The sequence below is a fragment of the Myotis myotis genome, unplaced genomic scaffold, assembly GCF_014108235.1.
Source record: "Myotis myotis isolate mMyoMyo1 unplaced genomic scaffold, mMyoMyo1.p scaffold_m19_p_18, whole genome shotgun sequence".
In the NCBI taxonomy this organism is placed as follows: domain Eukaryota; kingdom Metazoa; phylum Chordata; class Mammalia; order Chiroptera; family Vespertilionidae; genus Myotis; species Myotis myotis.
This window is the reverse complement of record NW_023416322.1, coordinates 43,522,814-43,531,839: the sequence shown is the minus strand read 5'-3', so window position 1 is coordinate 43,531,839 and position 9,026 is coordinate 43,522,814. Positions and strand designations below refer to the sequence as shown.

Sequence of the window (9,026 nt, the reverse complement as noted above, 5' to 3'; positions counted from 1 at the left end):
AACTTACAAAGTTTTTAACATGCTCATTTAGTTACACTTACAAAGGCAACTTTGTATGAGAAGTGTCATCTTCTAAAATAAAATCTATCTAGAATACAAATGTATAATACATCAAACACATAACTGCTTGCCTCTCATTGATTTTTCAGATAATAACTACAGAAAACAAGTTGGACATCACTTTCCAAACAAACAACTGTTGTGTACATGGATGTCCAAACAGGTCTTGTGTCTTGGACAGAGTCACCATCAAGTAGGGGCTGTGTGGGGAAATGAAATACACGGTTCTGGAGTCAAAAAACACTGACAAGGTACCTCCGGGAGGATACGAGGAACCAGCACACTGGCCATACGTTCCCAGATGTCACCACTCCAGGCCACTGCGGCTTCCATGGTGTGTCTGGCCCTCGGTCCGTGTGTCCCTAGGTCTATGTGTCCCTCGGTCACCGACACCAGCTCAGTCTGCTCGCATCTTCTCACGGGGGGTTGGCGGGGGGGACTCTGGGAGAGGGACACAATGCAGCAGACGGGAACACTCGCACGACACTCCTCTATCCATTTCACACCTCCTTCACACCTCACTTTCCCCTGCTCCTCCCGGCCTCACCCCCGAGAACCTCACCCCTGACATGGTGGCTTGGGAGACCCTGCAAGGACCCTGCTAAAGTGGCCTCATCCTGTTGTGTCAGGAACTTGGCAGCTGAGGGACACTCGAACATTTTATTTTTATCTTATGCACACATCGCGTGGAAAAACATCAGCGGAGCTGAATGCTATGCGCATCATGGTGCCTTTCCTGGCGGATATGGTGCTTCCTCACAACCTCCAAATCTTTTCCTGCTTTGTACTTTTTTCGTGTGTATGTTTTGCTTAATTCTTTACACAGGAGATGTTTTCACCATTCATTTTTTTTAGAGAGCGTGGAAGGGAGGGAGCGGGAAGAGAGAGACAAAACAAACAAGCAAACATGAGTATGCAACAGATACATGCATCTTTGGCTCCCACAGGACCCCGGACCGGGGCAGGCGATGAAGCATGCATCCCAGGTATGTGCTCTGGACCAGGAATGCCAAAAGAGACCCTTCCCTGGCCATCCAAATGTCTAACCGGCGAGCAACACTAGCCAGGGACTATTCCTTCTGCTTAGCAGATGACAACACATGTCACTCTTTCTTCTTGCACAACGAAGGCAGACAATCGACGATGATCACTCATCTTTCATGCTTCTCTCTTCCTTTCTGAAATACGACAAATAAACATTTCGAAAGAGCAGACTGTAGCCCTGACCGCTGTTGCTCAGTGGGTAGAGCGACGGCCTGCAAACTAAAAGGTCCCTGGTTCAATTCCCAATCAGGGCACATGCCCTGCTTGTGGGCTCCATCCCCAGTGGGAGCGGGGACAGGAGGCAGCTGATCCATGATTCTCTCTCATAATTAATGTTTCCATTTCCCTCCCTCCCTCCCTTCGTCCCTCTTCCTTCTTCTCTGAAATCAATAAAAAATAGTTTTAAAAAACTCACTATGTGTCTACAAAAACCTTTACATTGAATTTTTTTCTCATCGTAAGAACACATTCCTATGAGAACCCTGCATCTGGAGGTGCCATCAACAATCACAGCCTCCCTGCTACTGATGGCATCAATAAGAGCAGCCTACAGGGGAAGCACTGCCTCAGGAATGCCCACCTCTAGGCTACTCATTGCATCCATCAGTGCAGCCGCAAGGGGACTGGCTGACTCACTAAAGGAGGCGTCTCCAGAGGCCGCTGAGTCTAGCGGGAATAACACCTTCTCCCAATACCCCTGCACCTCGCTGCACGGTCTGGCTGCCTCCATAATGGGGTCATCCAAGGGACTGGCTGCCGCAATCACAACGGTCTCCAGCTGACTGGATGCCTCAGAAAAGGTGACCTGTCCACAATAATGGCTGCCTGGAAACGGGTAACCAGGAACATACGAACCAATAACCATTCGCCTAGTAAATACTATCAAGCAACCTAATAGCTCATAACTAGAAAATCAGTACCTCGTAACCTACTAACTGCCAACTGGGAACCTTTTGAACACAGTGACCTGCCAACCAGTACCTGCTAATTAGTTACCTAGAAACTACCAAGTGGTCATCCTTAACCTAGTGCACTGTTTACCAGTACACCGGTAACTAGTAACCAGTAACCTGGTAGCTAGTAACCAGTGACCTCATTAAAGGCGACCTGCCCCATCCTCGCTGCATCGTTCACGGAGGACAGGCAATACTAGCGGCCTCGAGAGCAATGAATGCCTCCACAACGGCCAACTCCCCCGAGGTCGCCTGCACTCCTGAGACTTTAGGACCGTGCTGTACAAACTTGCCTCAGTAATGACAGACTCCAGTGTACGCAGCGCCTACGTCGGGCGTACTCTCGCGAGGTCGCCTGGTCTCGCGGAACTTTACACCCTCGCTGTACGGACTTCCTGCCTCAATAATGGCGGCCGCCACCGTACGGAATGTCGCACTCAAAGCACACTCCAGGTCACACGGACGGCGGCCTACAGCCAACTCGCTGCCTCAGTATACGCCGCTGCAGCCTGCTGGCCGCCTCAGTAAATGCCTCCTGCCCCATACTGGCCGCCTCGGTCCCGGAGGCACCGCTGTACGGAAGGACTCAGTAATGGCGCCTACCTAACAGCGCACTTTCGCGAGGTGCCCGGGTCTCGCGGAACTTTACACCCTTGCTGTACGGACTTCTTGCGTTAGTAATGGCGGCCCCCATGGTACGTAATGTTGCACTCAAAGCGGACTCCAGGTCACAAGAACCGTGGCCTACAGCGAACTCGCTGCCTCAGTATACGCCGCTGCATCCTGCTGGCCGCCTCAGTAAACGCCACCTGCCCCTAACTGGCCGCCTCGGTCCCGAAGGCACCGCTGTACGGAAGGACTCAGTAATGGTGGACTCCACTGTACCGAATGCCTCAGTAACGGGGCACTCTCGCAAGGTCGCTTAATCTCACGATTCCTCACACCTCGCTGTACGGACTGCCTGCCTCAGGAATGGCGGCGTCCTGGGCATTGGCTGTCTTAGTAATGGCGGCCTCCAGGGTGCGGAATGCTGCAATCATAGCGGACTCTAGGTCACAGGCTGTATCAAAGTCGGCGGCCTCCAAGGTACTGGGTGCCTCAATAACGGCAGCCTCTAGGTTTCGAACTGACAGCGTGAAGGCACAGGTTCACCATGTCAGTGCAGCAGCCAAGGCCTCCCTTTCCAGGGCTGGGACGGGAAGAGGTGCAAAAGCCAGACCCGTGACTTCAGTCCATCCAGGGACGGAATGATTGCAGCCCTGTACAGGCTCCATGGTTTTGTGTGTGGGTGTTTTGTTGTTGTTGTTGTTGTTGTTGTTGTTGTTTTGTTTGTTTGTTTGTTTGTTTGTTTTTTCTGGGTATTATTTTTCGTCTGGTTCACAGGGCATTAGCTGGCATTTCAGCACCACGGACAGAAGGACGACGTGGTATTCCTTGAATGGCCACCAGAGCGCAGCAGAGGATCGTTTTTGCACAGGAATTGGCTAACAGCATCCTTGGAGGTTTGTGTAATAAGTACATCGATGCATGGACACGGACAGTATAAGCGGGTAACTTACTTGAAGGAGAAATAAAAAAAAAAAAGTTTATCCTATAAAACAAGAGTATAAGTCTGCTCTAGGATTACATTCTCATAAATCGCAAAATCAGGAATCCTTGTTCTTAGCACATTTCTACAGGAGTATTTCATCTTTCATTCTGAAAGAGACAGGCATAGGTATCAAGTTACAAGAACAGGTTTCAAACCCACTGTGCTAAGGCACCAAACTATTAACTAGAATTTTTTATTCAGAGAAAAAAAAATGTGTTTACAACTAATTCACTAGGTGAAGAAAATACTCAGTTATAATGACCTTAATGTCACTGAAGTAACTTGAGAAAAATATGAAGCAATGTTGGAATTTACTAGAATCCTGAAAAGGACGATTCATTCGGATGCTTCTGAAATACCATCAAACAAATTCACATTTTGCAACCCAAATTCATCTTTTGCCAGCCAATTCACCATTTCCAAAACAAATTCACCTTTTACAGTTAAAATTCACCTTTTCCAAACCAAGTACACCTTTTGCAGAGGAAATTCCCCTTTTGCAAGCAAAGCTAATTCACCTTTTTGCAAAGCCAATCCTCCATGTCCACAGCAAATTCACCCTTTCCACTTCTGACCCTGACCCCAACCCCAACCCTGACCATGAACCCTCACCCTAAAACCCTAACACCAAACCCAGCCCTAGCCCCAGCCCTAGCTTTGAACTCTAACCCTTGACCAAGCTCAAATTTATATTTTTAAAAGTGAATAGAACCCGTAGCTGGTGTTGTTCACTGGTTAGAGCACTTGCTTGACAAGCATACACTCACCACTCTAGTTAAAAACGGCACCAATGAACATATGAGGCAGGGTGGGTGGGTCACATAAGGGGAACCTCAGTGCAGCAGTCTACAGGGGCCTCCCTTTGCAGAGCTGGGGCGGGGAGAGGTGAAGAACACAGGGCCGTGACTACAGAATGATTGCCTCCCTGGGCCGCTTCGATGATTTGGTGGGTGTGTGTTTTTTCTGAGTAGAATTTTTGGTCGTGTTCACAGGGCTTTGCCTGGAGTTGCAGCACCATGGACAGAGTCACAAATTGTTATTCCTTGGATGGCCACAGGAGGGCACCAGAGGATTATTTTTACGCAGGAATTGGCTGGCAGCGTCCTTTAAGGGCTAGCTGCTAGCATAATAAATATCTAGATTCCATAGACGTGCACAGTATAATCAGTAACTTACTTGAAGGAAAAATATAAGCGTTTATACTATAAAACCAGAGTATAAGTGTGCTCTATGAATACATTCTGATAAATCACAAAATCAGAGATGCTTGGTCTTAGCACATTTCTACAGGATTATTTTATCTTTCATCCTGAAAGAGACAGGCATAGGTATTGAACAGAACCCCTTGAGTTACAAGAACACGGTTCAAAACCACTGTGGTTCACCCCCTGGCAATGGGCAAGGAGACACCTGATTGGTGGTGTTGCTCTTATATCAGTCAGGGGCAAAGCAGAATGTACAGTCCTTAGTTCATCCTAGCTTGATGCCTGTGTGGGTAGCCAGAGCTGTTTCATGCCCGAGGCACATGAAAAAACCCCAGTGTTTCAAAATAAAAGTATTAACTAGAATCTTTTATTCAGAAAAAAATGTGTTTGCAACTACTTTACTAAGAGAAAAAAGCGCTCAGTCTTAATAACCTAATGTCACCGCAGTAACTTGAAAAAATATGAACCAATACTGGAATTGACTAGGATCTTGGAAAGGGCGACTCATTTTGATGCTGCTGAAATACATTCAGGCAAATTCTCCATTTCCAACGAAAATTCACCTTTTCCACCTCTGACCTTGGCCAGGACCCCGACTTTGCCCCCTAGAACTCATCCTCATCCGAAAACCCTAACCCCAGCTCCAGCCTCGGCCCCAGCCTTGACCTCTGACCCTTGACCCACACTCCGATTTAGATTTTTAAAAGTGAATAGAATATGTAGCTGGTGTGGCTCACTGGTTAGAGCACCGGCTTGGCAAACATACACTCACTACTCTCTAGCTAAAAGAGGACTCAAGGAACATATTAGGCAGGGCGGTGGGTCACCTTAAAGGGAGCCTCAATGCAGCAGTCTCCAGGGCCTCCCTTTGCAAAGATGGGGTGGGAAGAGGTGCGGACCCAGGAGCCGTGACTTCGGTCCATCCAGGGACGGAATGATTGCCGCCATGGACAGCCTCGATGATTTTGTGGGTTTTTCTTTCTCTTTCTTTTCTTTTCTTTTCTTTTCTTTTCTTTTCTTTTCTTTTCTTTTCTTTCTTTCTTTCTTTCTCCCTTTCTTTTTCTTTTCTTTCTTCTTTCTTTCTTTCTTCTTTCTTTCTTTTCTTTCTTTCTTTCTTTCTTTCTTTCGTTCTTCTTTCTTTCTTTCTTTCTTTCTTTCTTTCTTTCTTTTTCTTTCTTTCTTCTTTCTTTCTTCTTTCTTTCTTTCCTTTCTTTTCTTCTTTCTTTTTTACTTTTTGTGGGTAGAATTTTTGGTTATGTTCACAGGACCTTAGCTGGAATTTCAGCACCATGGTCAGAGGCACAACGTGTTATTCTTTAAATGGCCACAGGAGGGCAGCATAGGATTATTTTTGCGCAGGAATTGACTGACAGCAGGATGCTTACTTAGTCTTAGCATATTTCTACAGTTTATTTTATCTTTCATTATAAAAGAGACGGGGCTCAAGCAGAACCCTTTGAATTACAAGAACACGTTTTGAATCCACTGTGTTTCAACACAAAACTATTAACAAGAATCTTATGTTCAGAAATAAAATGTGTTTACAACTAATGTACTAGGAGAAAAAAGTACTTAGTAATAATAACCTAACGTCACAGAAGTAACTTGAAAAAATATGAAGCAGTACTGGAATTTACTAAGATCCTGGAAGGGGTGACTCATTTTCATGCTGCTGAAATTCAATCTGACAAAATTCACCTTTTGCAAAGCAAAAGCATCTTATTTTTAAAGTATTTTTAAAAATATATGTTTATTGATTTCGGAGAGGGAGAGAAAGATAGGAACATCCATGACGAGAGAGAATCATGGATTGGCTGCCTCCTGCATGCCCACAACAGAGGATCAAGCCTGCAATCCAGGCATGTTCCCTTGTCCGGAATCGAACCTGGGACACTTCAGTATGCAGTCCGACGCTCTATTCACTGAGCCAAATCAGCTAGGGGAAAATTCATCTTTGGCAAAGCAGATTCAGCATTTCTAAAGCAAATTCATCTTTTCCACTTTAAATTCATCTTTTGCAAAGCAAATTCAACTTTTCAACTTCAAATTCACCATTTCAAAAGAAAATTCATCTTTTGTGAAGCAAATGCACCTGTATGCTGAAGGGTCCAGGGTTTGATTCCAGTCTAGGGCACATGCCTGGGTTGTGGGCTCAATTCCCAGTAGGGGGCGTGCAAGAGGCAGGTGATCAATGTTTCTAACTCTCTATCCCTCTCCCTTCCTCTCTGGAAAAAATCAATAAAATATACTTTTTAAAAAAGGGAATTAATTAGCGGAGATATTTTAAAATTGCTATTTGTCTTTCTCTATAATAGAAGTGTGAGAGATGAAAGGAAATTAGTAAAATGTATATGAAAATAATAAATTTATCAATAAATAAACAGTAACAAAAGGATATAACAACAACAGAGGCATGATATAAAAATGACAAAGACATGCTATGAAAACAACAAAAACATGATATGAAAACAACAAAAACATGATACGAAAACAACAGTGATGCAAACAATGACTGATAAAGTGATTAAACTTATTCTAATATCTCCCTGTACACCACATTAAAAGTGAAAACACTTTCAGAGTGCTTGACTAATTTCCCTTGTGATGAAATACTTAGAACTTTAACGGTAACATCACATGCTCTTCAAACTCGAGAGAAAGCAACATATAACTGACCATGTGCAAAAACGGGTTCAGGTAGGAATATGCCTACTTTGTCTAGAGTTTGTCCATGTGATTTATTAATAGTCATCCCAAATGCTGGCATCACGGGAAACCGTCGTCGAATCAATTTAAATGGGAGGCCAGTGTCAGATGGGGAGAAATTAATTCTTGGAATCAGAACAACCTCTCCCCCTGCAGATCCTGTTAATACTTCAGCTTTGATAATGTTAGGTCGTAATCTTTTGATAATAAATCTGGTACCATTACAAAGACCACATTTACTATTGAGATTTCTCAATAGCATGATGATTGCACCCACTTTCAATTTTAATTTATGACACGACATTCCCGAAGGAGTAATACTATTAAGAAATTCCATGGGAAAATTTTGCTTTTCAGCATCATCTGTGGAATCAATGGAATCATCACTCAAATATGTGTGAAAATCTCAATTGAGCATATCCAAATTTTCTTCATTTAATTTTGAACATGCTCATTTTTTGGACAAAGAATTGCACATTTAGATATATTTTTAATATTATCTATAGCAGTGGTTCTCAACCTTGGCTGCACATTAGAACCATGTGGGAAGCTTTTTAAAATCCCAATTCCTGGGCCTCATCCTCTGGAATTTGTTTCTTTGTTGTGGGGTGGGGCCACAACATCAGTAATAAAGAAACAGAATTAAAACTTTATTGGGGGGAGCTGCTACAGTGTTTTGGACAGGTTCAAGCCTTGGACTGATGAGACAGCACAGTCCTCTCATTGCCACGTGCAAGTACCAGCTTGGAGGGCAGGGCCCTCCCAGCACAATTATAGCCAACAGCTGTAGTTGTAAGCTTGAACCTATGGTCCGAATACGTGGCCCCACGTGCCTGAGTGATGTAGGCTTGATAGAGTTCAGGTCCATGTAGTTGAGTAGGATTGAAACCCAGGAGAATGTTGTAAACATCTTGGTCACGCCCTTACTTTGCCTCGTAGCATCTGCTATAAAATAAAGGCATGGCTGTGGGCGTGGTTGCTGTCTCTCAGAGAAGCAGCGTCCTACCGAGACCCGGCTTTCATTCTCTTGTCTGTCTTTTCTAAGCCTTTCAGCCACCCCCACTCAGGTTCACCCTTGGCCGTGCTGCCGTGGCAGACTTTATAAAGGTATGCCTCCACACTCCCAGGACAGGTTCCTGCCTCAAACCCCGCCCTTACAGGAAACAGCTCGAGGGAGGGTGCAGCCATTGCCAAGACAACCCCTGCAGGACCGACTGCCTTCCACTTGGTCGCCAGATTGGTCGTGATGTTACACCACCCAGGGTTTTTATATAAGTAGATTATTTATTGTACAAAGTGTTACATATATCGCTATTTATCCCCCTTTGACACCCTCCAGCCTGCCCCCACACCAGGCCTTCACCACCCTATTGTCTGTGTCCATGGGATGTATATATATATATATATATATATATATATATATATATATATATAGTCTTTGGTTGGTTACCTGTCACCTACCCACCT

General features: G+C 44.8%; 1 pseudogene; it reads left to right on the top strand.

The window, feature by feature from the left end:
* Nucleotides 1–5,031: 5,031 nt before the first annotated feature.
* LOC118673831 lies at nt 5,032–5,177 on the top strand (annotated as a pseudogene).
* Nucleotides 5,178–9,026: the final 3,849 nt, after the last annotated feature.